Genomic DNA, 21,464 nt, shown 5'->3' with positions numbered 1-21,464 from the left:
AAAGTTATTATTTTAATAAAAGTAACTAGGATACCATAAAATAATAGGTATATGGTAAAAATCATAAATAATATAAATAAAAAATAATAATAATTACAATTATCAATGAAATTGTACCATTTGTAGATAATTAGAGAATGTATAATTAATTTTAAATAATTATACAACGTACGTTATATATTTATAACAGCTATAAAAAATAGCACATTTAAACTATTATATATTATGTAGGTATTCAAATATTTAAAATCGTGTACATAAAAAAAAAAAAATACATTAAGCATTAAAATTGAAATTAGATAAACAAATATCTGAAAATAAGATTTTAAAAAAGAATTTAGATGATCTATATTAAATTAATAAACGTGTTGACTTAAAAGCAAAACTTTAAAATAATTAAGATTAGAAATTGTAAATGTTAATTTTTCTATCGTTTCATTTTATTAAATACAAATCATATAATATTCGCTCGGCTTTAAATTTTTATTCGTGTCAATCAATTCAACTTATGAAAATATTTTTTATAAAATTAAGTTATTAGTTTTAATTTTTCAAAATTGTAATTTTTTAGCTTTCATTCTAACATAAAAACCATTAAAGGCATTATAATATATATTTAAAAATGTAGTTAATATATTCATTTTATATTATGGATTAAAAATTAATATGACTACTATAACTGTAGTCTGTACAAATATATGAATAATTTAAAATTAATAAAAAAACCATTATTAAAAATTAATTTAATTTATAATTTTTAAAGCATCAAAATATTCAAGACTATAATGTTCGCAACCCTATTTTTTAAAAAATATTTTGAAGAAAAATAAGTTATGTATAATATTATATTATATTAAATCTGTTATCTAACTATTGTAATAATATTCAGTTGCAGTACATTGTTTTTATAGCAAGTCACAGGCATATTATTTAATAATTAAAAACAAATTAATAAATTAATAATTTAATTAATAATGATTAACAAATTTAGAATTGCAATCAATATAATATAGTATTATTATTTTATACTGTCGTATACGTCACGCGATGGTTTACATATAAAATAGTTATCTCGGTATCCGATTCCCAAACCGTCAAACAAGTAGTATCGACACCTGCGGTAAGCGCTTACTCAACAATCCTTTGGTGACCACGATAACGAGTACTACCCAAAGGACAATTTAATAAGACCTCGCAGAGTTTATACGTTACAACTCTAAGGTTGCTTTACTCTCAAACAACTGACCACGATAACGAGTACTGGAAGAGAAATAAGGTATTATAGTGTCTTGCTATTTTCTACTAAAGTGTTTCCTCGCCACAAACGCTTGGGTGCGTACCTCGATATTAGAATAAAAACTAAGTTATATTAATTGAAATAAAATAAACATATAACACAACGAAATAATTAAAGATATTTTAAAATAAAACAGTTGTCAGCCGTAACACACCACGACTGCCCGATCGCTCCGTTTTTGTCATCGCCGTCGACAATTTAATTATTAATTTTTGTCGAATCGGTATTTGTTGACTCCCGCTTCGTATATTTTGTTATGTATACAACATTACAACAATACATTTACATGCAAGTAATCTATGTACCCGAATGCAAAGCAATATTTCTATTTTTTTTTCTGGCGATAAAAATATATTAAATTATAGTTTATTAACTCAAATCAATTTTTAATTATTTAAAAAAAAATGTTTTTATTTTTTTTAAGAAACAGTTGTACCTTCTGTGATATTTAAGATAAATAAATTTATATTAGGCAAAGCAAAAAAAAAACATTTTCATTTCTACAACAATTATATTACATTTTAATTATTATTATTACACTGATAATACTTAAAAAGAACTTTTATATAATTTCTTACTTTTATTAGATATAGATATTATTTTTATCAGTTAATTTTCAATTAAGTAGTAACCTACAACATAGTCGCAATTTATATTATACTACTGTGAAGAAAAAATATTATGGTCAGTACTCTCGAAACTGATGATTAGAGTTCGAACTCGTGGGTGTGAAGAGTGAAATTTGAGAAAGAGTGATGACGACGCATAAAAATATATAGGAAAGAAACTCAAGGGAATGGAATGCGCGAAATGGAAAACAAACAGGAATGATCGCATGTTGGTACAAAAGAACACTTCAACGACTTTAATGTTTTCTCAATGTAAACGACTTTCGGGCTACGCGCCACTCGGGTTTCCTTGAAGTGAAATTCAAAGGTTTAAAAATACAAAATAAGTATAGCAAAGGGAAACTACGGTGATTTCGTGCTTTTAGAAAGCTCTGCAAATTATGTAGTTGGAAGTACACGTTGGGGTACTTAAGCTGGAAAAAAATCGTTTCTGAACCTTATTATTATTTATTTGAGATCCATTTGTTTTATTTTTTGAGTGTCTAAAGTTTTAGTATTATACGTAAACGAATAACTTTAGTTTAAACGTTTATTTTAAAGAAATCGATGATAATTTTTTTATTCGAGAAAAATACAGATCTATGAAATAATTATTAATTATCATTAAAATCATATATTTTATTTTTGCATAGTGTTTAATTATATATACGGTCCTAACCGTCTAAACTATTAACAAATTATATTAATAAAATAAAATTATTTTAAAACAATTGCTACTCGAATTATAATATATATTTAATTAAAAATTATAATAATATTTACGCTTCATTAAATAATTAAATAACTTAAAAAAAATGGATACTTCTTTAATGTGTATTTTCATTAATAATTATTTTCCATACAGCCTAAATATTATATATAGCTTATTATGAATATGTATAAAAATAAAATTTATATTATAATTATTATTTTAAGTTATATCTTATGTATGCTAATATTTAATTAGGTGTAAAAATATTAAATTACATTGTAAAATAAATTGTATAATTAAATAGTTTTAAATAATATTAAAGTTATGTTTTTTAAACGGTGTCAGTAGGTAATTCAAAAGTTTTAATGTTAGTTTTAGATTTAATATTTAAGTTCTGGAAAGGGTAGGTATATAAAAACTTAATGCGTGTGAAGAAATCTTATCCGTTAAAAACAGGTTATTTAACAACAATTTATTTTGAGTGATTTTACTAAAGCTGTACAATTTCACTATTATTCATATTAAAAATAAAACATACGAATATATTTAACGAAAACTCTGATTATTATGCTTTAAAAAATAAATTGATTAGCATGTTATATAAACTACTTAAATAATGTCTGTACTCTGTAGTTACTCGTATATTTTAATCCACAAATGTAATATTTTATTTGGTTTACAATTATTATTTATTCACGATTAATAGTATCATTTTAAACTCTATTGTAATATAAACTTCGTGTCGAATCAATAATAATTATAATAATAAGCACAGATTATTTTCCTGTTGTACAAAAGAAATAATAATTTATCATAATATAAAGGACAAATACAACGAGTGTGTTACGTGTATAAAAAAAGTGATGTTGCTAATTATGACTATATTATTCTGATTGTTTTCGATATTGTAATTTGTAGCAATAACCATTTACATACAACGGTGCAGTAGCTAAAGAATGTTGTTCAGTTAGGGTTTTCTTTTAACCGTTGAAATTAAAATTACCATATTGCGTATTGTTAATAGGCCTTAAATAATAACGAAAAAACTTCATCCAACAGAATGTTAAAGACGTGACTTTGGTATAGACACCAACTTGGGCACGAAGTGACGTATATGATGTTAATAATAATGATGAATTATCCATAAATATTCGTACAGAGATAAAACGAATTTCCCCGGTCCGCTGCAAGTGCAAGACGTGTGTGTGTGTGTGTGTGTGTGTGTGTGCTTGTGTGTATGTGCGTGCAAGCGCATGCGTGCGTGTGTGAGCGCCAATTAAATTTTCGGTTCACAACTCCGGAATTGTAATTACAATAACAATGCGGACCTAAGATAAACATCGAGATTATACGCGATTTTGTCGAGAGTGCCTATACACGTTTACTTCCTATCTACCAACTATATGGGTTAGGTAGGTACTCGTCTTGCACCCTCCGCGGCACAGCCAGACCGAAAAAAAACACCCAATACAATACCTAATCCCCCGTTAATCCGAACGGTCTATATCACACCAGATACGCTGTATACCTATAGTCTATATACATGTATAATGCATTGGTAATAAAAAAAAGGTGTTTTCTCTTTTACGCGGTACGGCCAAGTACTCGGCACAATGGTACACTGCGTGATTTATTTTTGCCGTGGCCCCCAAAAAATCACGTTTTATCTGCTCATCGACCGCAAACATCCTCATCAAATTTTCATCTTTAACCCTTACAATAAAATATATAACAGTAGTGTACACACACGCCGAGTCAAATGCCTACGGGTCCTTTTGTTCGGTTATAAAATACAAAAATAATAAGTATAAATATATTTTCGAATTTTTCGTCAAACAGCTATTGAATTATTTTATTTAGAATTTACCGACGCGCACACAATGATATGCAGCGTACCTACAATAATGTGCTGATGTGTGTTATATCGTATAATACGTCATTGGAGTGTGAATAGTAAGCCAATGTACATAAAATGCATGAATACAATTATCGTCGTAACATTGTTCGCACTATACACATAGGTAATTTAGTATATACATATTTCACGCGTTTCGGATAGTCTAGTGTAGGCAGATGTGGGTATACTATGCGTAACTCGTTTCAAAGTTTTTCTCGAAATATTTGAATATTTCATTATGATTCTTTGTAACGCGATTTTCAACTAAAATACATTTATAACGGTATATAAGCATATTGTTAAACTACTGTGTAAATAAAAATAAAAAAAAAAAATAAAAAATTAAGATTAATTCCATCACTGGGTATTGTCTTCTTTCATTAAGTTCTTCACAGTATTATTTGCTTATCATAATATATATATTATTAATTGTGTAGTAGCGTGTAGACTGTACGTATATAAGTATAACAATATATTATTTTATTTAAAAAAGACATAATTTTATTTTATAAGATCAGTTTTACCTAATAAATTTGATTCAATGCATTAAAAATAATAACTTCTGTGTGGTGCGGCAAGAAATATTAATTGAATATTTGTAATTCGAAAACTATTGCAGTAATTTATTTTCTAAATAATTGTCTTTATTACGAAAATATAAGTGTGATTTAAAAAAATGAACATTATTTTAATTTTATTTCCGTGATTATAATACATTTAAAATACAAAAGGCAAGCGTATGCATATTTTCTGTAATAGAAACTTAATAACATAATCAATTTAGTTTTAATACATTATATTATATACAGTATAATCATAACAGTATAGTTATAATTTGTAAATTATATATCTAACTTAACTATTTTTTATTTGTTGTTATGTTATATTTACATATTTCCTATAAATTTTCCAGTTAAGGTATAGATTACAGAAAAAAATAATATTATTACCATAAAGGTTAGGTAAAATGACATCACAATAATTTCCCGTCGTGGTGTCATGATATTAATATTATGCTCTTATATATATTATTCTACTTGAATTTTAAACGTATACCATATTTGATGTAATATATGTGCGTATCGTACGTGTATCATACATGATATTATAATATTGAAGTTTTCAACAGTAACTCGGGACCATGAGCTGTTAATTCTGGGAAATGTCAGTAATATATATAGTAAAGAAGGGTGGTATTTCAGGAAAATGGGGAGTTTCTCTTCGAAAACTATATCGTTATGGTCGTCGTCGTCGTCGTCGTAAGAATAGATAGATAGAACGTATACACGGATAGACGGATAGACAAGAGAGGGCCTGAAGAAGTGAAAACAGAGAGAAAGCGCGCTGAGCGGAGAGAGAGAGAGAAATAAGAGACAATGATGAATTGTCACGTTGCCGCCGCGTGAAAACAGACTACCCAGCGGCCGGGAGTCGGGACATAATCGAGGTTTCTCGTCCTCGTCCCTACCTCTGCAACAGCACCCCCCTCGCCGACTCGGAGGTCCCTCCAGTGCCACAGCTGGCAGCTTTCGATAAGAGAACGCACATATACACATATACACGCACACGCGCGCCAGCACGCACCATCTGGGGACTCGGTTTGCCGGCAAGAAGAACGCTCCGCTTGTCAAAGTCGAAAGCCGCACATGAATAATTCACCTACCAAAACTATTGTTTTCGCGCGCGTTTCGCAGACGTTGCCGTGGGGGTAGTTGCCGAAGGGGTTACGATGATGGACGTACGAGAGGACAAGACGCTCGGCGATAGTTATATATATTATAAACATTTCTCCTCCGCCACTCCGTACTTATGCGCCTTAGATATGTGTTTATAAATACGTAATACAATATGTGTATGCGCACACGCATGTATATATATATAGCCATATTGTGTATACGTAGAGATACGGCACGGTAAACAGCGACATCGTGTGTGTTCGTCCATCACTCGCTTGCATCAGCGGGCACTGTTTTAAACAGTATAAAGTTTAAGCAAGTTCGGCAGTATATTGCGGAGTATATTATTATTATTATTAAAGTTGTTGTTGTTTTTGTATTATTTAATGTCTAAAACCCTCGTAACATGTATATTGTTATAGTCGAGCATGCATTATACACACTGTGTCAGATTCAGATATATTATTAAAATTATAATGATAATAATAATAATTATTATTATTATTATAACGTTCTATTACGCGAATATTAAAAAAAAAAAAAACAAAATTTGAGTTATTAAGGTTTGGCTATATATAGAGATTACAAAAAAAAAAAAAATCCTTAATTGTAATGACTTGTTGATAAATCTTATTTTGCACAAAATATTTTTTTCGCGTCAGGTGTCGGAAATCGTTTTTTATTTGTTGGACTTTATATCGGTCGGCACATTTATGCGATTTAATACCTACGCAAAGTTTTCTTAAACATCCGTAAATCACTATATCACTTTGCAGATGACCATCACTGTATAGGGAAATATTAAAACACGAAAGCATAATGTATTGCTATTATCACGATTTTAACAGATTTATTTACAAATTATAATTTATTCGGTTATAATTATTCTTCTTAAAATTGGTTGTTTATTCTAAAAGTTTAGTAGTCGCGGCTGCATGCAGTATTACAATGCGTACTTACATTATTGCTATTATACCGTCCCATAGTTATTTCGGAATTAATTTGTACTCGATAAATTAACTAAACACTAAAATAATTATCTGATGTACCTACTATATTTTTATAATATTATTTAATCGCTGTAAGAGTTTAATATTGCAGTTTGTAGGCCAGAAAATTAAAACTCAAAAACATCAGCTTGGTCGTAATATTTTAATAAATTATATTGTGCACATTGGCTATTATACAGGCGAATATAAACTGTACAATATAATATTATTGTATTAATACGTCGATCGAGTCGTCGGCTGTGATAATAATAAAATACAACTGTTAATATATACACATAATTTCATAGCTGTATAGGTTTATAGTGTTTATACGTATATATCTATAATGTAACAACATTAAAAGCGCTTCGTCGTTAGACGCGAACCAAAAACAGCACCGCCGTTAATTTATAAGGTCGTATATAATTGCGTTCAGCTATATATAGATGCTATGCATAATATATTTGGGTAATATTATCCATTATATATATATATATACCAGGTATATTATACCTATATATGCACGCATTTTCCGGCGGTTACGGGAAACTCGGTTACCACGAAGGCGCGAACAGCACAATATATATAATATATATGTATGCGATGTATGCGTATGTATATATAGTTACACACACGCCGAAGGTGAAAATATAATAATATATTCACCGGAGTATACGTATATATTATATATAATATATATACGCGGGGGCGAGGGACACTTTTGTGGTTGAAAATCAATAGCCAAATTTGGACAGCAAAGGGGTTGGCGGTGTCGGTGGATGGCGAAGAGGGGACGCGAGAACGGAGCGGAGACAAAGTCCGTGCGCGGCGGGCAACCCTTGCGGGTGGATAGCGGGGAGGTTTCGTCGTCGTCGTCGTCGTTGTCGTCGTCGCTACCGCCGTCGTAGTCGAGTCGGAAGACGCGTGTGATGGGGCGAGTGTGAGAGTGAGGGGTGTGAGGGAGAGCGGCTTATTGCTTGGATGACGGCCAAAAGTGTGCCTCGGGTGGAGATACGCGCGCGTACATAGCGGACGGTAAAGGCAGGCCGGAGGTCCTGAGGCAGGACGGTCGGGGGCCGGCGAGTAGAGGGTGGCGCTCGCGTTATCGGCAAAAGCCGAATGGTCTACGCACGCACTCGCGCCCGCATACACATACGCTGGCGGGCGGGCGAGCGGGGGCCGCTCTCGGGGGTGAAAGCGTTTCTCACCGGTCGAACATACGTATATATATATATATATATATATTTATACGACGGGGCCTTTTCCGCTGGCGCGCGCGTTTCCATGGCTACGACGGCGGCCGGACCCTTTGCCGGAACCGAAGCCATCGGAAAGTTCAATCCCTCGGGCGTGTGTATACATATATAATATATATATATACGCACACGTACACGTATAACCGCAACCCGCACACGCTGTAGCACACGTCACCCTCAACTTTCTCTGTGTGTTGTGTACGCACGTATATGTATGTATGTATGCATATATATATATATTATACAACCACCACGCCGCTGCTACCACCGCCGGCCACACGCGCGCGCTTTATACGTCAGGTTAGGGGTAGTCTACGGGTCTTCGTGGGTGTGGGGTGGTGGAGGAATTCAATTTCCAGACCGCGCGCTATAACGCATGAATAATTCAAGAAAATAATAATGTGCGTGGTGAAATTTTCCGTTATTGTTTCAAAGGACTGTGCAGCAGCGGTTTATACCTATGTGTGTGTGTGTGTGTGTTCAAGAAGTAGGTATACGCTATATAGATATATAGATATATATATAATATATATGTGTATATGATGAGTGTGCGCCACACGTTACCGTCGTTCCTTTTTATCGTATTGACGCGCGAAAGTAGCTGACGGCTGCTAAACGGTTTTACCTTTTTCTCCGAGCTCGATTGCTATTCCGACGAATGCATAAACAGAATGGGTAGTTATATACCCCGAGGTATATAGGAGAGTGTATGCTCGTATAATAAGTATACGTTCAGTATACGGGGAAATTGTGCGGGGGCCCACGATTCGACGAACCGCACGTTTTTTAAGCGATAATATTATATTCACTTATATATAGTCGAGTATAATGTTTGGTCGGTCAGCCGTTAATCTGTCAAGTTTTTCGTAACAAGCTCGAACGATGAAAACAAAAATCGAAAAACGTAATTTAAAAAACTGTAAATAAATTAATTTAATATTATACGTGCACCGTCGACGATAAACGTCATTATTGTTTTTTCAAATAAAATAGTTAAATTAAATCTGAAAACGAAAGTGTGGCGATTAAATGGTTTTTATTTAATAAAAGTATGGTTTTTTTTATTTAATTTTAATTCAGTTTGTTATGATAATACACCAACTTGGTGACAGAAATTTCCTATCCATTTCATACCTACCAGTTTTTTTATTATTATATTAAACTTAATAATAGTAATATCTATGAAGTTGCGAAATGCTTTGAAATTACCATAAGAACTACTATTTTTAACTTCGTCAACGATATTTTACTTCGCAACTTAGACCATTATCAGTCATAACCCATAATAATATGTGGTTATGCTAGAATTACAAGTCATAAGGAAAATTAATGTTAACAGAATACTTGACAGAAAAACGATAAAATAAGTAACTTGCACTTTTGATTAATTATAAGTTTTATGAATTATTTGGCTGACGCATTGACGTCGGCTGGTCTGAGTGCAATCGAATTAACTATTATTTTAAACTTAAATTCTGCAACTCCAGAATTAGCTCTTTTTTTAAACTCGAGTGTAAAAATATTGGCCAATAATCAGTGCAGTTCGAACTTACTTTAAAGTTTAAACCTATATACTTACGAATTACGACGCAAAAGATTCTGGTATATCGTGTACTGCATAAGTATTATGGACTATGGTATATGAATAATAATAATAAAATTGTTTGCTCGTCGGTGTTGTACGTTTCTCTGAAACGCCATCGGGTTCTACACAATATATTATATGTCTTCATATAGTTGTATATAATATCATTATGTTATATAGTATCAGAGCACACATTGCGTATTAAAATATTGTATACAATATTAAATTATACCGACAACAGAACTGGCGTTCGATTATATCAGACGCTAAAGAATAAAATCGTAACACTGTGTACAACGCACGCACACACGCACCGACATCCCGGATATCCTACATATGCATGAATAATGCACAGGAAACCCAAAATACAAATGTTCTCGTACACGTTGTTATATTTCGGGTATTCCATAAAACGCGAACCGGCATTGTGTGCGCTTGTCGCCGATCCCTGGGACCCACAGACAGTCACGAAAGGGTTTCAATATTTATTTCCCTTTATTATTTATTAACATTCTCGCCAAGGAATCGATTTTTTTTTCACGGACCGTTACTACACACACCTTTTATTATTCAAAAAAAAAAAAGGACTGTGTGTATGCGGATATTATTTTATACATAATATATACGCATATATATGTATATGAAAGGGTTGAGGGTACAAAAAACCTGTCTTCCTTGAGAAGAAAAAAACATGCCACTGTCACACATCCCGTGAAAGGGTTACATAAAATATATACATATTATATATACGCTGTGAGACTACCGGGGGGAGAAAAAAATGCACGCATGACACACACGACCCCCAGGAGTATGTTAATATAAACTACCTAAAAGGGATGCTGCGATTTGAATAGAATGTGTTTTGAAAATTAAGGGTTGTATACGATAACTAGGTTATTATTGTACTTTTTTTTCACAGTGAATGGAAATCGGATACAACGGTGCCAGGGAAGGACCCATTTTTTATGTGTCGACCCTGATTTTTTTTTTTTTTTTGTATGCAAAAATCTAAGTGTGAAAAAGATCAACGGGATCCAAACACACACTGCATCGTTAGACCGGAAATATTTTGAAACTACGGGTGAATTTTGTTTTTTTGTTGTAGTTGTCTCTTTGCCCTCTTTTTTTCCTGGGCTATGTATCTCATTATATTTTTATTATTATTTTTCATCCCGTAGGGATGTTGTATTATATTTTCATAGAGTCGCTCGTTAGGTGACAAACCCTTTAGCCAATAAGTATTCATATTTTGTGCATAATAAAAATACCGCGTAACGAGCCATCACAATACAGTTTACGGTTACATAAATGAAGTCAACTGATAGTGTACGCAGAACGGTTTTTGTAAATAAATATTAGTATTAAACAATATTTTTTTAAACATTCGAGTCAATGCACTAAACCAACCAAATTATGAGTTGGTTAAGTATACCAAACAATGTATAATATTATATTATATTAAGTGCGCTTATCACACAGCGATTAACAAATATTTCTAGATTTATTTATGTGAAATTGTACCCGTTTAGCATGGAAATGTAGAAAAAATAGTTACTATATAGTTGCTATTTTATTTTATATATTTACGAAAGTGCAGTGATCTGCATGCTATGAGTATATAGTTCATAAACCATGATAACCATTCAAAATATTTAGTACATGTACTTTAAGCTGTTTTACGAGCAACATTTTTCAAGGAAAATGTAAAACTATGAAATTAGACTTTCAAGAAAGGTAATATAACCGTATGAATATACTGTACAACGTATTAAAAGGGTTAAAAGAATATAAAAAATGTGATTTACATACAATGATTTTGAATGTTTCAAACGTAAATGGTTTTCAAAACTGTAATGCAAAAGTTGTTAAAAAGTTTAGAGACTCTTAAAAAGAAAATTTTGATTTTAATTTCAAAAAGTTAAATTCGTAACCGGTTGTATACATTTTGTTCCGTTTCGATAGATAAAAACAACACGATTTTCGTAATATAAATTAAATGTATTAACAGAACGGTCTAAGGCCATCGTTACAGTCAGAATAAGTAATTTAATACGTTTTATACCGGTAAAACATCACTAGTCGAGCTCTGTGGAATAACTATGGACATTTAGATGATGTAATATATTTAGCAAGAGAACCGAGAGGTAAGATCGAGCAGGAGATCAAGAAACGGCAACGGGAGCAGTGCGCGCGGTGGCTATGAAACGAGAAACCTGTTGACGACATTATAAACGTTTTAAATTAGTATTTATGTATATATATATATACCGGTTAAGGCGTCTGGGTGCAAAAATATATTATTAAAAAAAAAAAACAAATATATAGTTATATATATATACTATACATGTATATAGTCTTGGGGTGGCGTGTCGCGGAAATGAAAAAACGAGACAGAAAAAAAATCGCTCGTCGTCGATTTCGTTTATTTTTTAACTTAGCTCGTTGAAATAATAATAAATTACCTCATGATTCGTCGTCGTCGACAAAATATATAATATATATATAAATATTATATGCAACGTAATAATAATAATATATAGTAGCGGTAGGTCAGGATGAGGAAGACGACTATACGCGAACTTGAAACGAACGCGGCGGAATGATAAACGGCGAGAAAGCCGGGGACGATGGTGGGTGGTGATGATGGAAAATGAAGGGAGTGAGGGGAGAGAGGGAAAATAATAATAAAAACGCGGGAAAACTTTTTCTCCCATTCATAAGGCTAAATTGCTAGTTAAAATTCCGTATCGTACGCACGTCGCACGCCACCTCAACCACCGCCGCCGCCGCCGCCGCCTACACTGCTCGTCTGTACACGCCAACGATATAAATAATCTGTACGAAATTATGTATTTATATATTATAAAGTGTGGGGACGAAAACATTGTGCTGCCTCGGTTTGTGCGTAGGGCGGGTCCTCGTGTAACACAAATATAATAACTTATGTGAACGGAACATCGAAACGATTGTCCACGCTCCCGTACGTGCTTAATAAAAACTTAATGAATAATTATTACGTCTGAAGTACCCGTTGGATATTCTCGTTTAATGTCGCGAACACAAGAATATTGTGTTGAATACGTAGAGGTAGAGCTAGGACGCGCGAATATGACGACTAGTTTTGTTCCGTTAGATGACTTATAACAGTGTCCAATCCAATGACCAATATGCATTATAGGTACATAATATAACATAATAACAATATATGTTTACTGTATACTAATCATAGGTGTAACTTGGTTTGGTCTTGGGAAGGGCGGTTTAGTCTCCCAAATACATATTGCATAATAAATCCCCAAAAAAATGCTTTCTACGATGACGCATAAAATTGGATAAGAATGAGTATGGTGCAAGACTGTTTCTCAAATTTGGTAAATGCTTATATTTATTGTATCATTTGAGAAGTATCCTGTGGCAATATCAACATTTTTTTTTCACAAATTCTACTCAAAATCATTACTATTATTTAGTTGACTTTGAACTTAAAAATGTAAATCATCGAAAATATCGTGGCGCTTAAGTGTATTTAAAAATTATAATAATCAGAAATTGAACAAATACATTATTAAAGGAAAAAGGGGGGTTGCATGCTTGGTGACTCATACCGGATAAATATTATATATTAAACATAAAATATATCGATGTAATTTATATTTATTACAAGCCATTTTCAAATATATTAACTTAGTAGAAGGGTGTAGAAGAAATTTCCACACAGAGTATAATAAAAAGAAAATATGAGGGTTACATGCCCTCTCTCCCAAAAATGGCCCTAGTTGTGCACGTAGTATCATGATACTAGTTAATGTTAATACCTACACGTATAATATGTGATGCATGTGAATATTGGTCTTAACAACTTATTTGCTGTTTGAGATAACTTCTTCGAAATAAGGTTTGCAAGTGGCTATAATATCCAAACGATATTCTCTTATGAATAGAATTTATTTGATTTTCCTTTTAAAGAACTTATCTATAGTTGTAAGAGAAAATCACTAAATTATGCGAAATCTCGTCTTTTACTTGCTTGACTTGTATACATGTGAATCGCGTTTAAGTAATGGGAATTAGAGCTATATATTATAATACAAATAAATTATGTTTAAAACTGTAGAAAGTGAGTCAATAGTTTTTAAACATTAAAGCAGTTTTAACAAAAATTATCTATTAACTTGATATTGTATCGTTTAAATTCCTTACTTAATAATTATTATTATTATATCGCTGAACTTCCTTTTCTGTTGATGCCGATAGTAAATACGGATGTTTGAAATGTGTGATCCCACGTTGAATTAAATATTAATATCCCTTAATCCGCATCAATAAATAATAAACATGAATTGATCTAGTCATAAAAATCTGACTGTCTAATCGTACAGGAACAGATACAAAGTCCAATCATTGTCGATCGTCAAATATTGTTGAGAATATATCCTGCAATAAAAATAATAATATTACATTAATATAACTTTATTTGATTAAGTATAATATTATTACAGTCATTTAAGTTTTTAGACGTTTTGTACACAGAGTTTTATAATAATAATAAATTGTTTTACAAACATAATGTGTAAGATTTCATGTAACGTTGATAGATTATATTTTTGAATTTCAACACCATATGTACATTATAATATACAATTTGTGTTATTTATTTTATTTATATTTGTATGTGCAAAAGCAGCTGATTCGTATTTTTAAAGTAAATTCAACATAATATTATTTTGTTTATTTAAGTACATTTTCGTTTGAGTTGGCCCGTTTACAATAATATTTATTGAAGTATGAAAACGTACATATTTCGCAGTTTGTAAAGTAACTCTCGAGTGTGATGTAATAATATTATGCTTTTGGGGCGGGTATGTGACTTATCAAAACGCACCCATTCACCAACTACAATATATCTATTATTATGACTCTACGGATATCGCTATTATAGACGCGCGCACCCCTACCTATGTATATATATATATATATATTAAAATAATATCTTATAAATGGGTCAAAAGGTAAAATTAATATTCGTCCACAAGAAATGACTGTAGCTGCAGAGGTCTGATATTTAATTTATTTCTAATATATAGGTGCATAAGGTACACATATTATATTATAATTGTAATAATGTTATTATGCAAAATGTGTTTTCCAATAAATTAATATCGTTTCCTACGCGGAGAGGACGACAACTCGAAATATAATATAATAATATATACGTCGCATGCTTATTGTTCCGTGAAACGCGATTAAATTATCACTCCCGAACTATATAATATAAACGTGATTCGGGTGAATTTCTATACAACACGACGATAATTGTAATATAAAATTATAAACAATATATAATGTACATAATATAGGCAGAAGATGTATACATAATACGTAGGAATAATAATTATTTTAATTTGCACATTTGGTGAATACTCGTCTACATTCCTTCATAAATTTGCAAATCAGCGATTAAGCTGAATGTGAAAGGTCCAACTCACCGTTCCAAATATTTAAGCTACCTAATCAAATAATTCATAAGTGTATAATAAATATTGGTTCCATGACTATTGACTACCTATTTTAGCTGTTTATATTTCAAACAAAGTCGAAATCAATAGATATTACTGCGTTGTATTTTGTTGTATTAAATGTTGTCAACTGTTTCCAAAGAACCATCAAAGTTATATAAAAATCCTCTCTATTACCGTCTATTTTTATGCATATGAAATATTATATTCTACTCAATGAATATAAAATTGTATAAATTATGGTTTAGATGACCCCAAACTATAGCGGTGTAAGAGAAATTCTGTTTTTCAGGGCTGATTAATGTATAATTACGACGTGTTTAGAGGCGCGTACTGATTTTTTAGCAGGCGATACCAATATGGTTTAAAATAATTTAATAGTTACATGAAAGTATCTTTTCCATAACTCTTAATATCTTTTATAAATAATACTTATCTCAAACGTGTATGATTTAAAATATTTTATTCTATACAATTATTTTTACATAATTATATAATACGCATTAAATTAACGTCCATAGGTAAGTGTATACATATAGTTATGACTTTTAATTATTATTACTTAATACTTAAGATCTAACGATCTTCGTGGAAATTAGATCAGGATGTACATTTTTAAGCTCATCAGTCATCAATAACATATTTGATATTTATATGAAATTGTTGATTCTTGCTTCACTACTATCGCATCTGAGTACCTGACCTTATGTGTTTCGCGCAATTTTCAAATTAGTTTTTAAAAAACTTAGTTTGGAAAAAAGATCTTCCACAAGAACAACAAGTGACTGGAATATTCACAATTTTACGATTTCACTAATTTAATTTTGATTCTTAAAATTGACTATGTACTCGCATACTCTGAGTAATATTGCTCAATGATACCAGCTATACTATATACTACTATGATAGACATAGTTTAACTATGTGTACATATATAATACAATTTTTTATTATGCTAATAAGTAATATACTTGACATACCCTGTTGATTAAAATTAGTATTATTCTACTCTAACGTACACACAGATAATATAAAATACAAATATTAAAATAAAATTCGAAATTATAAAAACCGAACGACCAATATCTACATTTTTATAAAATTGATTAACAGTTGTGGACGTGGGGTGGTTTCGATCTCGGTACTCCAAGCAATCAAATAATGGTTTAATAAAAAAAATTTTGGAGGTTCCAATTCAAATTCTATAATTTTTTTTTTAATAAATTACGGTTCAACATTTTGCAATCGTTACAGCCATCGTTTATAACGGCGATTCGTTTACGATATATGTATATACGATATGGTTATTGTCGTAGTCACGGAAATGCCGACTCTCGGACGTTGACATTTCCGACGTGCGCACAAGCAAATAATATAAGAATATTGTTTTAGAAACGCATCCGACGACGACAGCGACGACGATTGCGACAGCCGTACGTTGATTCTACCGTGAGAGAGGGGTGTAGGTTTGATTGTTTTTGTGACTCGATAGCAATGCCAGGAAAAAAACAAATCGGCGTATTATATTATGACGCTGTTAAAACACGCGTGCGTGTGTGGAACGTCGTTGCGTATAGGAATTTATTTTAAATAGACGAAATAATAATATCTGTCAACGTCACGTTTAAAATATTTAAGTCGAGGACGAGACGCGACAAAAGGGGTTCAATAGGAATAATAATAATAATAAAAATAAAATAAAAACGAAACGAAACGTAAATAGAATCGGACGTATCGGTAGTCGTATAATGTATTATTGTTTTCTTTCGGCGTTGCCCGCGGGACGTCGCAAAGCCCAGACACGTCGGCGGCTGCGAGTTATCAAAAAATCATTCGTCGCCGTTTTTCAATAACAATAATACTATAATGATTATTATTATTTGTAAATGACGGCTCGCGACGGGCGCGCTTTAATCAAAAAGTCGCGCGCTTCCCGCAGTGCGTGTTCTACTAGATGACGTATTCGTCATCGCGCGTTATAATATTATATTAGTATATAATAGACGTGCGCTGCACAATGGCTGGCGATCAAAGTTCCAAAAAATTCGTTTCGAAATATCCGGACCGAACCTTTTTCTTTGAGTTATATCGAAAGCCACCTCCGATTTCCACCTACATACTTATAGGTACAAAACTTATAATACAACAATATATTATGACTCCTACCCTGGTAACAGTAATGACATGATGATTGAAAGTCAGTGTAAATTGTTTATTGTATAACCATTAACCGACTATGATTTTTTATAAACGGTTTTTCTAAATTTTATTCGTGATTATTTTTATTTCTTAAATTTTATGTTTTTATTACATCATATAATGGTACGAATCAAATAAAAATGCTGAATGTGCTACCTAATGAAATTAAATAGTTTTTTTTTTTTTAATAGTATAATCTATAATTTTTGATTGAATTTTTATATTATATCTGAATATTGGCATTATATTATGTATCATGCTTATTCGAAAATTCGGTATAATTATACAGTACGTGTGTTATGTTACAGCTATAATGTTTATGATTGAATTGGAAAAATAATAGAAACATGGAAAGGCGTGATCGAATATAAAATAGCGAGTATCCGTGGAAACATTTTCAGTATAGTTAATTTCGACTTAGAACTACGTGAATATAAGGTACGGTATAATATAATAGCTCTGAACAATAATTCGTCCAAACCGCATGCAAGAATATTGTACATAGTTTTGTACATAGTTTTTCGTTTTCCTCGTGATCGTAAAAATATAAAATTTACCTACCTAAAAATGTATATTATGCGAATTTGCATAATATTATAAAATGGCAAACGTAGGCCCCATCATCACGACGGTATAGTCGCAGCAGACGCACATCACACACTATAATAAACGTCTGGGTTAAATCAGTAAGAGTATTATTACTTATTAGCACGAAATTAAGATGTGACTATTAAAGTGCATATTTAATATGATAAAATGGTGCGTCATCGCATTGTGAATTGTTTGCTGCCGATCTGCTTGAAACGTACGTATAATATACGTAAGACGCATAGTTTCGAGTAGTAATTTAATAATTTTTGCATTACAGACGGGTTTTCCTCTGTCCTTTTTTTGGCATCTTTTTGAAATTTCACCGACGTACACTTGAAAAATGTATGAGAGTACAGGAGAACAGAAAATAAAAAATAAAAACGTTTCAGATCACGTCGTCTGCCGTTAGTCAATGTGTTTCAGCAGAGACGGTCGTTTCCAGAGAATGTGTGTAATATATCATATACACCATATACTTACCCCACACTTGGCTGTCGTCTCACCCCCGCGGAGGCGGACGAGTATATATCGCGATTCGTGACTCATACGCACTTCCATTAAAAAAACGTGTGTCGTATATACGATTTCTTTTTATGCGTTTCGATCGAAATGTGTCCGAGACATTGGCGGTGGCGGGCAGACCTGTTTATCCACCCCACACGAACGGAATAATAATAATAAAAAAAACGAACGAACGGCCATAAAAACTCTGCGCTCCATAAACCGCCCCCGTCGTAGAAACCACCCCGGGTGTATATGTGTGTGTGTGTGCGTGCGTGTGCGCGCGTATTCGGGAGCTTTAAGGCCGGGGAGACGGGTCATTGGTCGGGAAAAGAAAAAGTCCAAGGAAAAAGGGTCCTTTTGAAAGAGGGACCATATATAGGGACTCTGCTCCCTTTCTAACTCTCCCTCTTGCTCTCTCTCACTCTCGCTTTCTAGTAATATATATAAATGCGCGTGCATAGTAATAGTGCAGCCATTATAAACGGCATCGGCCCTTATCGCAACGACAGCGGCGAAGAGCGCTTTCCTTTCCGCCCATCGCGCGCGCAATATAATATATATATATATATATATATATATATATATATATATACGCGTACATGTATAAAACGCACACACATAAAACTCCGGGAAAAACACTATCGACGTTTTCCTTGAAATCCCTTTACGGGTATTAAAACGACCCGGCAGAATTCTCTCGGCACATTGTGTCGCCCCGCAACCTGCGCCCCACGCCCGCCGCCGCCGACACTCACTATGTGCATATTATAATATACATCGCCAGCCCGATTCTCAGCCGGCACACCGAGCGTTTCCCGCGAACGCTGCACCCCCGCGCCGCGACTGCTGTGCTGGACGGGCTCTCGGGGGAGAGTTTTCCTTATTTATAATGTGTTTCTATCTCGCGTGGATACGGTCCATATACGACGACGGCAGCGGCGATACAGCTCGGTGGAGTGTGTAGTATATGTTTATATATACAATATATACATATATATATGTATGTATATGCATGTATGCGGGGTATACTCCACGGGAGAGAAACGTACACGCGCGAGTATAATACATATATACATATACGGTGTGTATAATGTATACGCTTGTATATTTTTATATGTTCCTATATTATACATGTATACGTGCATATAACTCGAGAGCGTTTTCTTTTTAGAAATGTTATTTACTCCGAGTGTCAATAAAAATTGATGCATCGGGCGCGCATTAGACGATAATATTATAGTATGCGAGTGCTGCACGTGTGAAGAGAAAATGACAAATACGTTTTTCGTTCTTCGACGTCGTCGTCGTATATTATGCACCTATCTACATAATATATTAATATTATTACATATAATAAGAACGACGACGGCGACGTCGTAGCGCTGAAGACGGTCATTTTTCGTCGATTTGACGGAGCGGATGCTGGATGTGTCGATTTCCCCCGTTCGTCACGCTCTATACTGCTGTAATGTAATATAATATTATATAGATAGCGTCAGCGTCATAGTATAATAACAGCAGCATTATATCATCGCGATCTCGTGTACTCGTTATCGTCGCACACAGCATGATATAATATTTTACATTATAATATCACACACATCGCATGACTTTCGGAATGACATTTCGTGTTCGTAGATTAAATATTAATAATACGAAGTCTATGATCAGTTTTTTGGCGACGCCGCCATTTCATATACTACGCCACGTTTATGACGTATAAAGCGTAGGTAGGTAGACAACTTATTGTACTTCGGATCGAAGCACATCGTGTATATGAGGCTTATTACGTATACGTCTCAAACAGTTTATACAATATTTTTTTGTTTAACTCGACATCGTGCCCTCGCGGGTACCCGTGAATTCGGGGACACAACAATATCACTACATTTATTTTTTATTATATACTTCATAATGTACGCGGAATAAGAGGACTTATGACGCACGTCATACGTTTTATAATAATTATTGTTAATCTTCGCGGTTGGCATAGGTACGTTTTATTTGTATGTGCTCCGTGCGAATCCGATCAGGTGTGTGCTCGATCGTGATGCGATTAACGCGAATAATATCCTATATTATATTATACGCGTTATAATACAACATGGCGTCTGTTCGTCTATGGGTAAAAGGCGACAAAATGCGGAACAAAAACGTAAACCAACATTACGACGTCTGGGTGACCCTATTATTATAAATATTGCGCGATGTTCGATGTACGCGTCAGAGTCGACATGACGTCTCTACGTGTATTATAATACCTACATAATAATCGACCAGTAAATAAAATAACATACCTAATAGTAGTAATAGTTCATAATACAACAGTCTTAAAAGTTATGTGCGGATATGTTTTCTGTCATGATTTCGTGAAATATCTCAACATATACAACACTATAACTTCAATACATGTTGATATTATGCGTATTGCAGTAATAATGTAATAATATTCTATTTAATTTATCTAATATTATAATATGCGAGTAAAATATCTAATGTAAAAGTCTTTCGAGTAATGCTTAATATTAATATTAATACTTATAATATATATATTACATTAATTCATAATAGTATTATAGTCCGCAGTTTAGAACTTTCACATTATCTTAGTTGTGTCCGTCCGTCCATTTGTTA

The 21,464-nt window shown here is 32.7% G+C and overlaps 1 long non-coding RNA gene across 1 annotated transcript in view; it reads right to left on the bottom strand.

The window, feature by feature from the left end:
* The window catches only part of LOC132918349 (uncharacterized), a 53,266-nt gene that overhangs the window by 8,252 nt on the left and 23,550 nt on the right, over positions 1 to 21,464 (bottom strand). The window contains exon 3 of the long non-coding RNA XR_009660455.1: positions 14,221 to 14,454. This is a non-coding gene — a long non-coding RNA (uncharacterized LOC132918349). The remainder of the gene's footprint in view (positions 1 to 14,220; positions 14,455 to 21,464) is intronic.

This window comes from Rhopalosiphum padi, chromosome 1, assembly GCF_020882245.1.
Source record: "Rhopalosiphum padi isolate XX-2018 chromosome 1, ASM2088224v1, whole genome shotgun sequence".
In the NCBI taxonomy this organism is placed as follows: domain Eukaryota; kingdom Metazoa; phylum Arthropoda; class Insecta; order Hemiptera; family Aphididae; genus Rhopalosiphum; species Rhopalosiphum padi.
This window is presented reverse-complemented; position numbering and strand designations above follow the sequence as displayed.